This window comes from Cynocephalus volans, chromosome 4 (genome assembly GCF_027409185.1).
Source record: "Cynocephalus volans isolate mCynVol1 chromosome 4, mCynVol1.pri, whole genome shotgun sequence".
Lineage (NCBI taxonomy): Eukaryota > Metazoa > Chordata > Mammalia > Dermoptera > Cynocephalidae > Cynocephalus > Cynocephalus volans.
In genome coordinates this window covers 90782622-90797976 of record NC_084463.1, presented here as the reverse complement: position 1 = coordinate 90797976, position 15355 = coordinate 90782622, and the positions used below count along the sequence as shown (strand labels likewise).

At 39.7% G+C, this 15355-nt stretch overlaps 1 protein-coding gene across 2 annotated transcripts in view; it reads right to left on the bottom strand.

Annotated features, from left to right (window-relative positions):
* The window catches only part of DLG2 (discs large MAGUK scaffold protein 2), a 2032915-nt gene that overhangs the window by 977776 nt on the left and 1039784 nt on the right, over positions 1 to 15355 (bottom strand). The window lies entirely within an intron of this gene.

Here is a 15355-nt window from a genome sequence, read left to right as displayed (position 1 = left end):
GCCTGGATCTCCATTCTGTCTCCTTGTCTCTCTCTGCTTTGCAACCCTTTTCTCTTAGAGCTGCCCCTTTGGAATCCCATTGTTTCAAGGCTGTTGGCCTACCTGGGAGAGAGAAAGGGGAACATTCTACATCCAACCCCCAATCCAGCTAGTTTATAGTTTAACCCCATAAAGCATTAGTTTGCCTTGTTTTGCCTTTGTTCCCTGTGCATAGCACAGAGGTATTGGGAGCAGGGATCCATCCAAACATTGTCATAACACATTTTAGGCTTAACTGTGGTGTTTAAGGTCTTCCCAGTGCTCCATTTTTGTTATCATGAATAGTTATTTTATTACATCATGTCACTAAAAACAAGTCTTTTTACAAAATTATGCCTATGCTTTTACTCATTTTTGAGATGAAAAATATAATTTCGTGGATACCAACTCTCAGTCTGACTCATAATCAGTAACAAGAACCACCACAGGGATAATAATTCAACTGTTGTCCACTCTTATTAAAAAGCTGATTGTCCTACTTGTATTTTCCAGGGAGGCTTTCTTCAATGACCCAGGTAATATTAGTTTCAAAATAAAAATTATAACTAACAATGTCATGATTGCAGTTTGCAAAAGACTGTCACATAGTATTTTCATTGCAATCATTCTTAGCTATGATGTTCCATTTTACCTATGAGGAACCACACTCAGTGAAGTTAAGGAACTTGTTCAGGGTCACCTAAACAGTGACCATCAGAGCTAGGACCTTATCTCGATAATCTGCATCTGAATCCTTCTTTTACTATCATCAACCTTTCCTCTACCCCCATCAGCAGATGAAGCCCAAGTTTGATTGGTAGTTTGGCAGAAAAAAAAAATCACTGAGAATACACAAAAAAAGAGGTTAGGACATGATGGAGTTTGGATGTATTGTCTTCCCAGAACTCATGTGGAAGTCTGATCTCCAATGTGGCAGTGTTGGGAGCTGTTTGAATCAAGGGGGCAGATCCCTCATGAATGGATTAATGCTCTCCCTGGGGGAGTGGGGGGTAGTTAGTGAGTTCTCGCTCTATTAGTTCCCGCCAAAGCTGGTTGTTTAAAAGACCCTGGCACCTCCCCTTTCTCTCTCTTGCTTCCTCTTGACATGTGATCTGCTTGTACCCGCCTGCTGCTTTCCGCTGGGAGTAGCTGCGCCTGAGGCCCATGCCAGATGCACCTGTCCCAGAATCATGATCCAAATAAACCTCTGTTCTTTGTAAATTACCCAGTCTCAGGTATTCTGTTATAGAAACATAAAAGGGGACTAATACAGAACATTTCTGTGAACTGTAAATACCATGCTTCTGTTTGGGAAGATAATGTGCCTCAGAAACACGGGTCAACTTTAACATTCATTCTTAATCAGTATGCGTTTACTGGGAATGGATAATGTCATACATATAAGCAGTTTAGTTTCTCTGGCTTTCAGCCCATCTACCCCCACATCTGCCTCCCCCTTTCCAATTCTCTCTCAGGGAGACACTAACAACTACACAATCACCTGAGCCAGAAAAGTAGGAGTCAATTAGATTCCATCCTTGCTTTTGCTCCCCACCAGCTGCCAATTTGATAAATTACTGATTCTGTCTGATTTATATCCTAAAAAATTCTTGAGACTACTCCCTCCTTACCTCCTCCCCCTCCCCCTACCACTGTCAACACTGTCCACATTCAGGTTGCTACCAGCTCTCATCTGGGCCACAGTAGCAGCGTCTGGACTGGCTAGACTGCCTCCTTCCCAACCATTCTCTACAATGCACCTGGGGGCTTTCTGAATTGCAAACTGATGAAGTCCTTCTTGAAACCCTCCAACTCTGCCTATGGGGCACAGTCTAAGCTTCCTTACCCTGCCATCAGCTGCCCCTCAACATTACTGCACGAGGTGAACCCCATTACTCCTGAATTATTTTCTCACTATTCCCACCTCAGTAATTGTGGAACAAATATAAACAAATAATTACTTCCAGTTTTTTAAGCTTCCTTTAAAATTTATGGTAAAATACACGTAACATGAAGTTTTACTATATTATCCATTTTTAAGTGTACAGTTCGGTAGTGTTAATTATATTCACTTTGTTGTGCAATAGATCTCCAGAGCTTCTTCATCTTGTGGGTGTTCCCATCATTTCCTATACTCTCCCAGTCGCGACTCTTTTCATGCTATAGGGTTGTAAGGACTGGGACCACATTTGTGTTTTTCATCCTCATGTCTCCAGTCCTTAGCCAAGTACCTATCACATATGCTCAATAAGTATTTGTTGGATAAAGTTATTAATGATTATTGAACAAATGGATGAAATAGGTATCAATCACTTAAGCCACAAAACTATTTTGATTACTGAATGCAACCTCTCATTATGAAACAATATCAACCCAGGTTCAAACAAAAAAGACAATCACATCATTTGCTTGACACAGTCTTAAAGGACATCATTATTATACAAGTATATCTCTCTCTTTATCATTTATTTCAGTAATATATGCTGAGACTATAAACTGAAAAAAAAGTAGTTCTTGTCCTCTATAAGATCATCAATTTTTAAGTGAGTTATACATGTGCACAGCCAAGCTACTATACATATTGATAAGTATAAACTGTGTGCTGTGGGGAGAAATGGATCAGCACCAACTCTAACTGAGGCTTCCCAGTTTGAAACAGGACCCGGAATAATACAGAAAGAGGTAAAGGACACTCCAAGCAAAGGCACTGTATGTACAGAGGAGCTATGTGATGAGAGGGGATGATGTTTGAAGGAAGACTGAGATCCTGAAGTGAATTGCAGCAGATAAAATTTATTGTCTGCCCTCCCAAACCCACAGAAATCCCTTTTGCCCATTCAAGGCTCGAATGTGCATACTTCTCAGGAAGATTGCTTTCAGGTGATTGAAGCCTCCTCTTGGATGTGCCTCCAAGTTATACTGAAACTTCAACTCCCATACTTCAAGGTGAGACAAACCCTATGTTGCAAATTATGCTCTAAAGCACCTGATTAGCCTAAAGCTAGACTGCACCTCAAGTTAAATTTCTACAGAGTTCCTTTGTGCTTGCCTTACTCTCTTACAGGTTTCTCCTCAGAATTGCCATCTAGAAATCACACACACACCAATCTCCATCCTAGGTCTGCTTCTGGTGAACCTAAGATTTGGATGGAACTTGGGATGTGAGGTAATGCTCAGATGAGGCTGGAAGGCAGACCGTTGAAGACAATAAGGAGCCAAACAAGAGACCTGGGACCTAAAAACACTCAGCTTGGTGCCAGCCAGATATTTCCCCTCCTTTATTTTTCTTTTAGTTTTCTGCCTGTGACTAAGCAAGAGATGACAAGAGCTGGTGAAAAAGTACCATATCTAACTCAAACTCAAGCTTCCAAAGGAGTCACCCTGATATGGCATAGTAGAATTTCTCTGCTTGGATTCAAATCTTGATAACCTTTGGCTAGACTAAAGTATTGGTTTGTAATATTAATATTAATATTAATACCAACATTAATACTAATGCAAATATTAATAGAAAAATTAATCCTAACACTAATGCAATATTAAAACCAAGAATAATAGTAGCTACAGTTAATGTTCCAGAAACCAACATCATCACCATCTGAGAGATAGGTGTTATTTTTCTCTACAAGTGAGGCTCAGATACTCAGGTATTTTTTCCAAGCTTACATACCTGGTGAGTGGCAAACTAGGTTTCAAACACATGTTAGTCTGGCTCTAGAGTAAGTAGTCTTCTAAACTGGTTAGTATTCAAAGATCTTTAGAGGTCAACTTTATCTTCAGGAAATAAAATTTTTGGAAAAATTTAAAAAATCATCTCATTTAACAAAGGAGATTAAACAACTCTGCACAGGTCATACTCTGATGTAAGAATCAGCCCTAATGTTCTGGGAAATTCTGAGTCATCTTTCATTCTAGGGCTTGTCTGTTAAGTACTAAAGCCATTCTGGGCACCTTTGAGGGTTTCTTTACTGCCTGTAAAAGGAGGGCCAATTGAGCCTTTCTCTTTTCCTCTCCTCAGCTTGGTCTATTGGAAGGGACTCTGGAGTGAAAGAACCTTTGTAAACAGATTATTTTTCCTCTTCCAGCTTTAATGGGAGTAGAGGCAGGAGAAGTACTCAAGACAGGGAAGACTGGTGTACTATTTACATCTGTCTGCCTCATTTATTTTGTCTCTGACCCCTACAGTCCCATTCTCTTTCCTATTCTGAAGCTTAATCTTCCCCCAACTCTGTATTTCTTCAACAGGCAAACTTCTTCAGGTCTTTAATCATCAGACTGGGTGTCACCTTATCAGAAGCACTCTTTGACTGCTAAGGTTGAAAAGGTATTCCTCCTTTATGCTCTCATAGTGTTCTGCACAGATTTCTTCACTGAATACCAACTTTATATGACCTGTCCATGTGCCTTTCTCCCCTACTCGCCCATGAGTGCCTCAAGAGATGAAATCATGTCTGTCTCAGTGCCTACCTGACAATTACACCTAGTAAGAGACCAATAAATGTGAGTTTAACTGAACTAAACTTAAATCCACTTTATCAAAAAGCCCTCTCAGCTGAACCTGCATGCAGTCACACTCATGCTCCTTGGAAGTCTGACTAGACTGCTCAGTACATTCTGCTGATGCCTGTGTGAGTCAGAACCATCCTGAGTTGCTCAGAATTCAGACACAGAAGGCTTCATGTTCCTGATCCATCACTGGAGGTTCTCTGGCACAGTTTGTAAGTTAATGCTCTGCTGGCACAGTGCATGATAACTGATTCAGAAGTCAGAAATCTTACAAAATCTCATAAATAAAAATCTGAATTTATCTCTGTTGCTGCATGAAAAGTGCTCTACTTCCCCCTTGCAGCAGGAGTTGGCATTGCACTAATAAAAGATAGAGACAGGGACAGAGACAGAAATAGAGAACAAATCAAAAGCTGAGCAGAGCCAGAACATGTTTACGTGCTCATGAGTAATCAGCAATATTATAATACCTAACAGTTAGTGGATACTATCCATGAACGCTTTGCTAAGAATATTACAGAAATTACCCCATTTAAGACGTATAGCAACATTATAAAGCAGGTCCAAAATTAACGAATGATTACAGTTCCTTGAACAGAGCCTGATATTTAGAAAATACACAAAACGTGTTAGTTCCACTGCTTCTACTAACTTATTTACAAATAGCATTCTCTTTGTCAAGTTTTCTCTCCTCCTATGTAATCTGAGTCCTTTGAGGGTAGGAGCCCTGACAATATCTTCATTTTCTGCAGAGTGATCAAGCCAGAATGCTGCATAGTGTGTGTCCATTAGGCCCAACTCGGCTGACTGAATGCTACAGCTGAAAGAAAGCCTCTTGGTTTTAGAAATGTGCTTTGGCAGAAGGGAAGCACATATTTTGGAAGAAGCATTAACTCAGTAAGGAAATTAAATAAATAACAGACTTGCAAAGGGAATAATGATTCCTAAGAAAGAGGTAAATGCAGCTCAGAAAATTTTTAAATGGGGTAAAGCAGCCCAAAAATGAAAGTTTTTTATTTAATCTCAAGATTGTAGAAGTTCAAGTTCCACAATTGAGTGTTCTCATCCGGGACCTGCCAGTCACCCTCTTATGTTGAGGAAAATATTTCTTTTAAACACTTAGATATTTATTTCTAGGAACTTCATTTAGTAGAGACTCATGCAGTGTGTAGCCAGCGGGCTCTCCAGCTCCTTCCTTTTCCCACAATGCCTGAGCCCGTCTGTGACCTGCATCCCATCCTTTTTATGCACCTACTGCATTCTCTCACCAACTCACTCCCTCTCTGGAGGAAAAACATGGGTTAAAGAGAAATAGAGAAGATAAAGTCATGCTTAATGCAATAATCAGGTCAGTATTTATATTATTTCTTTAATTTGAAATAAATTCTCCAAATGACATTTTGGCTGGAGCAGTGTTCTCTTTCCCCTTTCCATCCTTTCTAATATCCCAGTCCACTTTTCCAGAATACTTATTTTATATATATATATTGCAAATCTGAGGGTGGAGGTGGGGCTAAATAGGGGGAAAATGGGGGGAAGAAGGGCAAAATGGGCTTGTCCATCTTGTACAGAATCTTCACCTCTTCGCCTTCACTTCCTCAGGGAGACTTCCTGGCTTACCAGATTAGGGGACTCTCTTTCCCCTACTACACTGCTCCCTGCCTCATAGGCTTTCAGGATGCCCTGTACTTATTCTTTATAAAGTTCAGCACATTTTTATTTTACATTTGTTTCGGTGATTATTTGCTTAATGTTTGCCTCCCCCATTGAACTGAAACCCCCATGGGGTCAAGGACCCACCTGCTTGGTTCGCTGCCAACTCTACTGCATGCTACGTACTAGGTCCTCAATAGATGTTGAATAAATACACTGTAGTCAGATCTCTTCAAAATTCATTACTCAAAGAGCTAATAAAAGTGGGCCAAAGTTCACTGATTGCCTGATTGCACACAGATCTTCCCCAAGTGAACTCACTCAAAAAAAAAAAAAAAAAAAAAAAAAAAAGACCCACAATCAGCAATACAGCTGGCCTAAAGGACGCTTGAAAGGGGAATTTTTTCCAGGAGTTGGAACAAGACGTAAGTAACAGGACTGACTTGAGAGATGAAAAGCTCTCCCAGGTGCTCCATTTGATTTTTTTCAAACCAAACTCACAAATGAAAAGAAATACTTTCCTGCTTTTTGCCACAAAGAACAGGACAAGCCAGGATGTTAATTAAATTACAAATCAGCTGTCTGCTTGCAGCTGACAGAGCTTTGTGTGCTTCCAAGCAACGTTAGATATTTTAAACCCTCTATAATTACCTACAATGGAGGAACTGCCAGGAAGGATGCTTTCATGAATATTTATTGGATCTTAAGATCCTTTTTAAAGAACTGATGATTTAAATAATCATGAGAGAACTTACTCTTGCTCAGTGCTGCCTCCATCCGTTAGCTGAAGATGGCACATATGTAGTCTCACAGGAAATGCAGTATCTCTCCTAAAACTCTGAGTTAGGCCCAGGATCTAGGGGAGGCCAGGCCCATCTGTGAGAGGTAATTGTAGAATCAAACAAACCTCAAGCTCTCTGAGCAAGTCAGAATGGAACCACAGACCTAAAATCTAGGAAAATAATAGGTATGGAATTGTGAAATAAATTTGTATAAGATGCTGCACACTCACGTTGCTCTTTACAATTTATAATGCACTTTCAGAAACACTGTCTCAAGTAAATCTCTAAAGAATTGAAGGTATTGTCACTCTGATTTCCGAATGAGAAAGCAGAGGATAAGAGAGCCTCCAAAGTGCTAAATAAATGGCAAAGCTGAGTTTCAAACCAACGAAGAGATCAAAGAGGCAGTCCATATAGAGGAAAATGCATAAATTCTGGCATTAGAAACACAGGTCAAATCTTGGTAATTCCACTTGCTAGCTAGGATATATTCGTCAAGTTGCTGGACGTATCTGAGCCTCACTTAACTGAAGTTATAAACCAAGAAACATGAGTACATGAAATATGAGGATTTGATGAGAGGCTATATTTGTGGCACATAGTAGGTGCTTATGCTTAACTAACCCAAATGATAATGCTCTCCTTTCTTAAAATCTCAAGACTTTTGCACTTTGCAGGTTTGTAGTAAAAATAATAATAAAAAGTCATCTCTAAGAGCTAACTTTTCATCTATCAGCTTACTGATAGTTGGCTAATGCTATTAGCAGAATGGAAAAAAAAAATGCAAATGGTCATTTGTGGTCCCCAAATATGTCTATCATCTTTCCACTCCTTAAGCCATTGAACTAGAATAACTTTCTTTTTTTTTTGTCTTTTTCGTGACCGGCACTCAGCCAGTGAGTGCACCAGCCATTCCTATATAGGATCCGAACTCTCCCGAGTGCGCCACGGGCTCAGCCCTAGAGTAACTTTCTAATACTTCAGTTTTAGAATGATGGCTAAGAGTGCAGGTTCCGGAGAGACTGCCTGGATGAACTCCCAGTTCTGTTACCTACCACAGGACCTTGGACAGCTTATTAAACTCTGAGACTCGGTATTCTCATCTGTAAAACTGGAATTGCCCCTCCCTCACAGAATTTCTGGGAAGGCCAAGTGTGATAATGCATGGAAGGCACTTAGTAGAGTGCCTGTGACCTAGTAAATGGTCACTTAATATATGATTATTTTACTGGCAAGAAAGGTATTTATTTGGTTATAAAAGATTTTGGAAATATAAGAAACAACTAATTGAAGAAAAAATTTTGCCCTTCTCTGTCTTCAATTTCTTCAAAGCTTACAACTGCAATGTTTGCTGCTGCTCCGTAACACATGCACAGTGTTCTAACCTCACAGCCTTCTTCCACGGAGCACACTTCAGCCGTCCTTTATGCCGTCTTCATGCTTGAAAACATTCTCCTTCCACTTTTTTATGCAATGGAAATTTTTCGAGCACCTACTATGTGCCAGGCACTGTACTAAAGTGCTAGAGATACAACAGTGAAAAGCAAGACACATCGCCCATCTGCCCTTTGAACTTGATGTTTTCTCTCCCTTTAAAAACCTTCCAAACTGCTTTCATGTGGCTATTCCTCAATCTTCAAAACTTAGTTCATGTATGATTTCTTCCCAGATGCTTTCCCTGATCACCCAGGTTTGGCGAAGTGTCCTTTTTCTGTGCTCACATGACTAATATCCTACGAGTCCTTTTTTTCACCTTAGTATTTATCTACTTTTCTCATGGGAATGTAAAGAGTTCATAACTGATTATTGTACCAGCAGCAAACATTCTGTCTGGAACCCAGTAGGAGCTCAATTAATGTTTCTGAACTGAACTACACCCGGTAGAGATGGAAGTTCCTCAGACTTCTGTGTACTCCCCATGGCTAGCACATCCTGGACATAGTACATATTCAAGACATCCGTCTAGATTCTACAGGAGATCTGGCTATTAAACAGCACCCTGTCAGATTTTTGGTAACAAAATGAAAATCTGGTTCACTTTGTAGCATGGGTAATGAAGTGGGTTATTTGTGGGGCTTGCATCTAGTACAGAGAATTGCTCAAGTTTGGGTATAAAGCACCTAAACAGGAGTGTTGGCTGGTGCCTTCCTGGGTCAAAAGAGTTGAGAGAAGGAAAGATGGTAACATACAGAAGGGAAATGAGTGAGTTTCCTCCTTTCTCCTCCTCTGCCAGCACTTTAGAGCAACTAAAGAAGCACAACACAGATGAGGCCATCCCAAGTATCCTTACCCGAGACTCTCTAAACCCCAGGCGCACAGCGTGACTCACAGGTGAGTGTACCAACCTTGAATAAGCACAACGAAATCCATGGAAGTGTACGCAAGGCAGGGAAGAGGTCCGGAAGGATACACACTAATATGTTAACCATGGCTATTTCTGGGTAATTATTAATTTCATTTTTTGAGCTACATCTATTACTCGGAGGAATAAAAATAATCAACAAAATAGAATACTTAAGACATAACCAAGTATTTGCTTTGTTGTAATGGAGAAGGCCCAGTGGGCTGTAAGCTATGTGGTAAGGAAAAATTCCCCAGCCGTGGAAAAGTTCAGTTGAATTAATTTTGCTGGCTGAAGGGAAATGATTGCCAGCTGACGAATGAAAAAGGAAGGAGCTGGGAATGAGTTTACTGGGGAGGATCAGACTTGAAGTCAAATTGCTTTGGCATCAAGAAATCAAAACAATGATTTGGGAACAAACTCGACAATTAGTTTGTCCATTTGAAGCGCAACTTCAAATACTGTCTGAGTAATTCTCCAGGGATAACTGCCATTGGCTTCAATTGAGGGCAGTCAGATCCGTAGGAAGTCACTGTCTGACTCAATCCACCAGCTGTGCAAATGCTACAGCATCTACAGTGACAGTCATTCTCTGCTGAAGGCTAGAAACGTGTTCTGTTCAGTTTGCCTGGTGCCCAGAAAAGAGGAAATGTTCATTTCAGCAAAATGCTTAGTCAAGTGATGCAAATTCCCTACACCTCAGTTTCCTGGGTTTAAATTCTGTTCTTGCCTCTAAACAGCAATGTGACTTCAGGCAAGTTTGGAAGCACTCTGAAACTCAGAAGCCCCAATTGCACATTTAGACTAAAAATTTATGATAGTGTTACTTTGAGACATTGAAGAGACAATATGCATAAACATTTTGGCACAGGGCCTGACTCCTAGCAGGTGCTTAGAAAATCTAAGACTCTTCCTATTTCTCTATCGGTGTCACATACTAGTCTTTCCAAGTTTTCTAACAAGAGTCCCCCCCCCACACACACACACACTTGTGTGTGCACATACTCAGCTCAGCCTTACCACTTTTGTAGGTCACTGGCCTCCACCATGCTATCACAGTATCACAGTATCACTACAGAACAGCACAAACCCTCTGAAGAAGGCAGACTGAGCTGCTAAGGCCTTGCCTCCACTGCTCTAAGACTCTTTTCTGTATGTGAGGCCATCCTACCCTCTCTACCCATGCTCCCATCTAGGCCAATGCTCCTGGCCTTTTCCACCTGTGATTATTATTTCTGTTGAACAGGCAGAGGGAAAACAGTCTCAGACACAGGTGCTAACTTTGCCTTTACCACTCACTCAAGCTACTCTTCTGACTTATTTGAGCTTCTGGACCTCAGAACCTGCCTGTGGAATTGGTACCTGCCCAACCCTTCCATCCAGATTGGATTTCTGAGGATGAGACCTATTGTCCACCTGAACCTAAAACATCTCCAAGACTCTTTCTGGCTGGCTGTGTGCCAGGTCTTGAGTTTTCCTGGGCAGCCTGGCATGTGTTTCCCCTATGATACTATTAGAGACTAAAGTCCCTTTTTAACAAGAAGCACCAACATTCATTCATTCAACAAAATATTTATTGAGCACGTTATGTGCTAATCACTAAATTTTAAGTGTGAGAAATACAGTAGTTAAAAAAAAAAAAGCCTAAAATGTATCACTCTTTGGAGCTTAAATTCTACTTGCCTTAGGTAATACAGCTGTTTGTCTGAGTTCCCTTTTTCCTCAACATGCTTCCTTTACCTAGCAGCTGAACAGCTGTCCTCTCCATGGGAAGACACCAAGGGGTCCAAGTGGGCAACCACTCTGAATTATCTTGGTGTGGTACAAATGGGCTGATCCATCCGGGTGTTCTTATCTAGCTGCCTTTGTTCCAGAGCAGCTCGTGATGAGCTGGCATCAGTGGCACTGGAACATGGGAAAGGTGAAAGGTCAAGGCAGAAGGCGTGGCCTTAACTCTGGCCTCATCAGCACTGGTTTCTAATCAAACATGATTATTTGGCAAACATTGTAATAAAAATATTAATATTTCCTCAGATAAATTTGTTTATAATCCATGCTTGGTTACAGTGGTTTAAATATTCTCCAAGTGAGATATTATATAATAAAATGCCTTTGGGGAAGACATTTTTATATTTATTTTAGATGTTTGAATATGCAATTGTGTGCAATTATAAAATGCTATTTTGTGTTTATTACAACCTTAAGGTGTCAGCCTCAAATTAAGAAAACCCAGAAAGTTACCTACTTTTCTTGTCCTGGGGCCCAGCGGGGAACTGACAATGTCATCTTTCAGCTTAGTGTCTATGATATGACATGCATATGTATTAATACTTTACAATTATTAATTTATTTAATTTTTACATCAAACTTATAAAGTAGCAACTATTTTATTTCACTTATTTTACAGATGAGAAAATAGAGGCAGAGAGAAATTAAGCAACTTTTTCATGCAACTAGTAGATAAACTAAGATTTATACCTCACTATCCTCGTAATCCCTACCTTTAACTCTCACACTCTATTGTCTCTGAGGTATTTTGCATTTCTTACTCTCTGACTCAGATATTCCTTCTGAGAGTGGTAGATACTTTGGTCCTTCGGTTTAAAACTCAAGGTCCACGAGCTTCCCTTTATCCTTACTGGGCCATAGAATGCAATTGGGAGAAAGTATAAATAGTAATAACATAATTAATGATACTGCCATTCCCTTGGTCACCCAAATACCAAACTTCACAGATGAAGATGGTTGGTGTATATACACAATGGAATACTACTCAGCCATAAAAAGAATGGAATGCTGCCATTCACAAAAACATGGAGGGACTTGGAGAAAATTATGTTAAGTGAAATAAGCCAGGCACAGAAAGAGAAATACCACATGTTCTCACTTATATGTGGAAGCTAAAAAGGTTGATCTCACAGAAGTAGAGAGTGGAACAGTGGTTCCTGAAGACAGGCAAGTTGAGGTGGGAGAGGGATGGGGAGAGAGTGGTTAATGGACACAAAACTGTAGAGAGATAGGAAGAATAGGATCTGGTGTTCTGTAGAAACATAGGGGAACCTGCAGTCGACAACAAATTACTGTATAACCTCAAGTAAATAATTGCGAGGATTCTGAATGTTCCTAACACAAAGAGGTGACAAATGTTTGAGGTGAGGGATATGCTAAATATCCTGATATGATTATTGCACACTGCATAAATGTACCCAACTATCACATCGTACTCCATAAATATATACAATTATCATGGGTCAATTAAGAAAAAAATAAAAAGAAAACAGGTAGTAGAATATTATTAGCAGAGGCAGAGAAGGAAGGAGACGGGGGAGAGGAGGAGGGGGAGAGGTCGATAAATGGGTACAAAGTTACAAAATCACGGTTTTGTAACTAGGAAGAATAAGTTATGGTGCTCTAGGGTGGCTAAAACTAATGATATTGCATTGTATATTTCAAGATAGCCAAAAAAGATCTTGAATGTTATAACCACAAAGAAGTAATAAATGTTTAGGTGATAGATATGCTAACTATTCTGATTGGATCATTATACAATATATGCATGTATTGAAACAACAAACTGTACTCCATAAAAATGTACACTTAAAAAAAGAAGTATTAAGAGAAAAAAAGACTTTGGTAGGTTGGTTGAACTGACACAGTTTTCTGAAGAGGGACTTGTGAAGTGATTACAGCCAGGAGTGGTACCTGAGACCAGATTACACAGCCTTGTAAACCATGGAAAGGATTTAGGTCTCCATTCCTATGAAAAATGGTACGTCAACAAAGGATTTCAACAGAAACGTGACAGGATGTGATTTACATTTTTAAATGCTGACTCCTGCACTGTTAGTGGGATTGTAAAATAGTATAACTGTTGTTGTAAACAATATGGAAGCTCCTCAAAAAGTTAAAAATAGAACTACCATATGATCTGGCAATCCCATTTATGGATACATATACCAAAGAATTGAAAGCAGGGTCTTGAAGAGATATTTGCACACCCATGTTCATAGAAGCACTGCTCACAATAGCCAAGAGGTGGAAGCAACCAAAATGTCTGTTGATGGATGAACGGATAAAGAAAATGTCATATACACATAGTATGAATATTATTCAGCTTTAAAAAGGAAGGAAATTCTGACACTTACTACAACATGGATGAACCTTGAGGACATCTTGCTAAGTGAAATAAACCAGTATCAAAAAGAAAAATGCTATATTATTCCAATTCTATGTGGTACCTAGAGTAGTGAAATTCATAGAAACAAAAAGTAGAATGATGGTTGTCAGGGGCTGGGGAGATGGAGAAATGAGGAGTTGATTAATCAGTAGAGTTTCAAATTTGCAAGACAAAATTCTGGAACTGTGTCACATAACAAAGTAAAAATAACTAACACTACTGAAATGTACACTTAAAAATTGTTAAGATGGCTAAATTTTATGCTATATGGTCTTTACTACAATTCAAAAAAAAATGCTCATTCTGGCTGGAGAATGGATTTTAGAGGGGAGAAGGCAGAAATGGGGGAGACTAGTTGGGAGCCTCTTAGAGGACCTGTGCTGGTGCCTGGGACCAGCAGGTAGCAGAGTCTGCAGGCCAGGGAGCTTGGGCCCTGCCCTGCTGTACTTCCTATAGAGAGGGGGCACCCAGGGCCCATGAAGTCCAAGTTCTCTTTTGCTCACCCACAAAAACATTCCAAATGCCCATGTATCTCATTCCTTCAACCTTCCAACTTTTTTCCTCTGAAGAGATAAAAGCGACAAAAAAATGAACTTCATAAAAGTTGGTGATTAAATCAGCTCCCCCTAGGCCCATCTTTTTGGGGGCTGGGGGGGGTGGGGTGGGGGGAAGAGGAAGAGGTCAGATAGCAGGTGGGCTTTAAGCAATTGTATCTAGCCCTGGGATTGAGGCGTGGGTATCATATAGCTTGTGCTAGTCTCTCCCTGAAAATGACCTCATGGTTGTTTTTGATACATCTGAGCATTTGGCCTAACACCGAGTTAAAAAATCTTTCTTCTTGACTCATATTTCTGTTTTGGGTCATAGCAGCAGCCTTAATGGTTAAAGCACATGAGGGTGGAGGGAAAAGCCCAAGTTCTCCAGATTATGTGGGGTGGACCCCTACACGCTAAGAAAACATTTATTTTGTATTGTGATAAAAATTATATTTAAAATTCATTACAAAATCATTCATGCATACATAATAATTGATATCAGCAGTACAAGATAATAAAGTATAATATAACAAACTCCCTGGTAACTGCTACCCATCTTCAGAAACTGAGTATTACCAACAGAATGGAAGCCCCTGGGTATCCACCCCTGGTCATATCTGTGTGCCTCTCCTGAGAGGTAACTGTTGAATTTTGTGTGTATAATCCTCTGCTTTTCTCGACGGTCTTGCTACATAGGTAGGTACTTTTGACGGTTAGTTTTATGTGTCAACTGAGCTAAACTATATTACCTCCTTATTTAATCTAGATGTTGATGTGAAAGAATTTTGTAGCTGCAGTTAACATCTACAATCAGTTGATTTTAAGTAAAGGAGATTACCACTGATAATCTGGGTGGACCTCATCAGTCGAAATGTCTTAATAGCAAAAATGAGGTTTCCCTAAAGAAGAATAAATTTTACCTGTGATTGCTGCTTCTGCTCCTGCCCGAGATTTTCTAGCCCACTGGCCTGCTCTGCTGTATGAATTTCAGACTTGCCAGCCCCAATCACATAAGCCAATTGCTTATAATAAATTTATCTATATGTGTGTATGTGTATGTGCAATGTACAGGGTACTTCAAAAAGTTCATGGAAAGATTAGTATTATCTTTCATTTCTATTTTTCAATGAACTTTTTGAAGTATACACACACACACATACACACATATGCATACTGGTTCTGTTTCTCTTATACAACCTTCACTGAAACACTATACCTAAAATATGTTTAGTTTATATCTGTTTTGTAACTTTATATAAGCAGTATCATATTGAGGTTATTTTTTTATTATATTGTGAAATTTATTCATGTTGATGTGCTTGATGTGTGCAAGTCTAGCTTA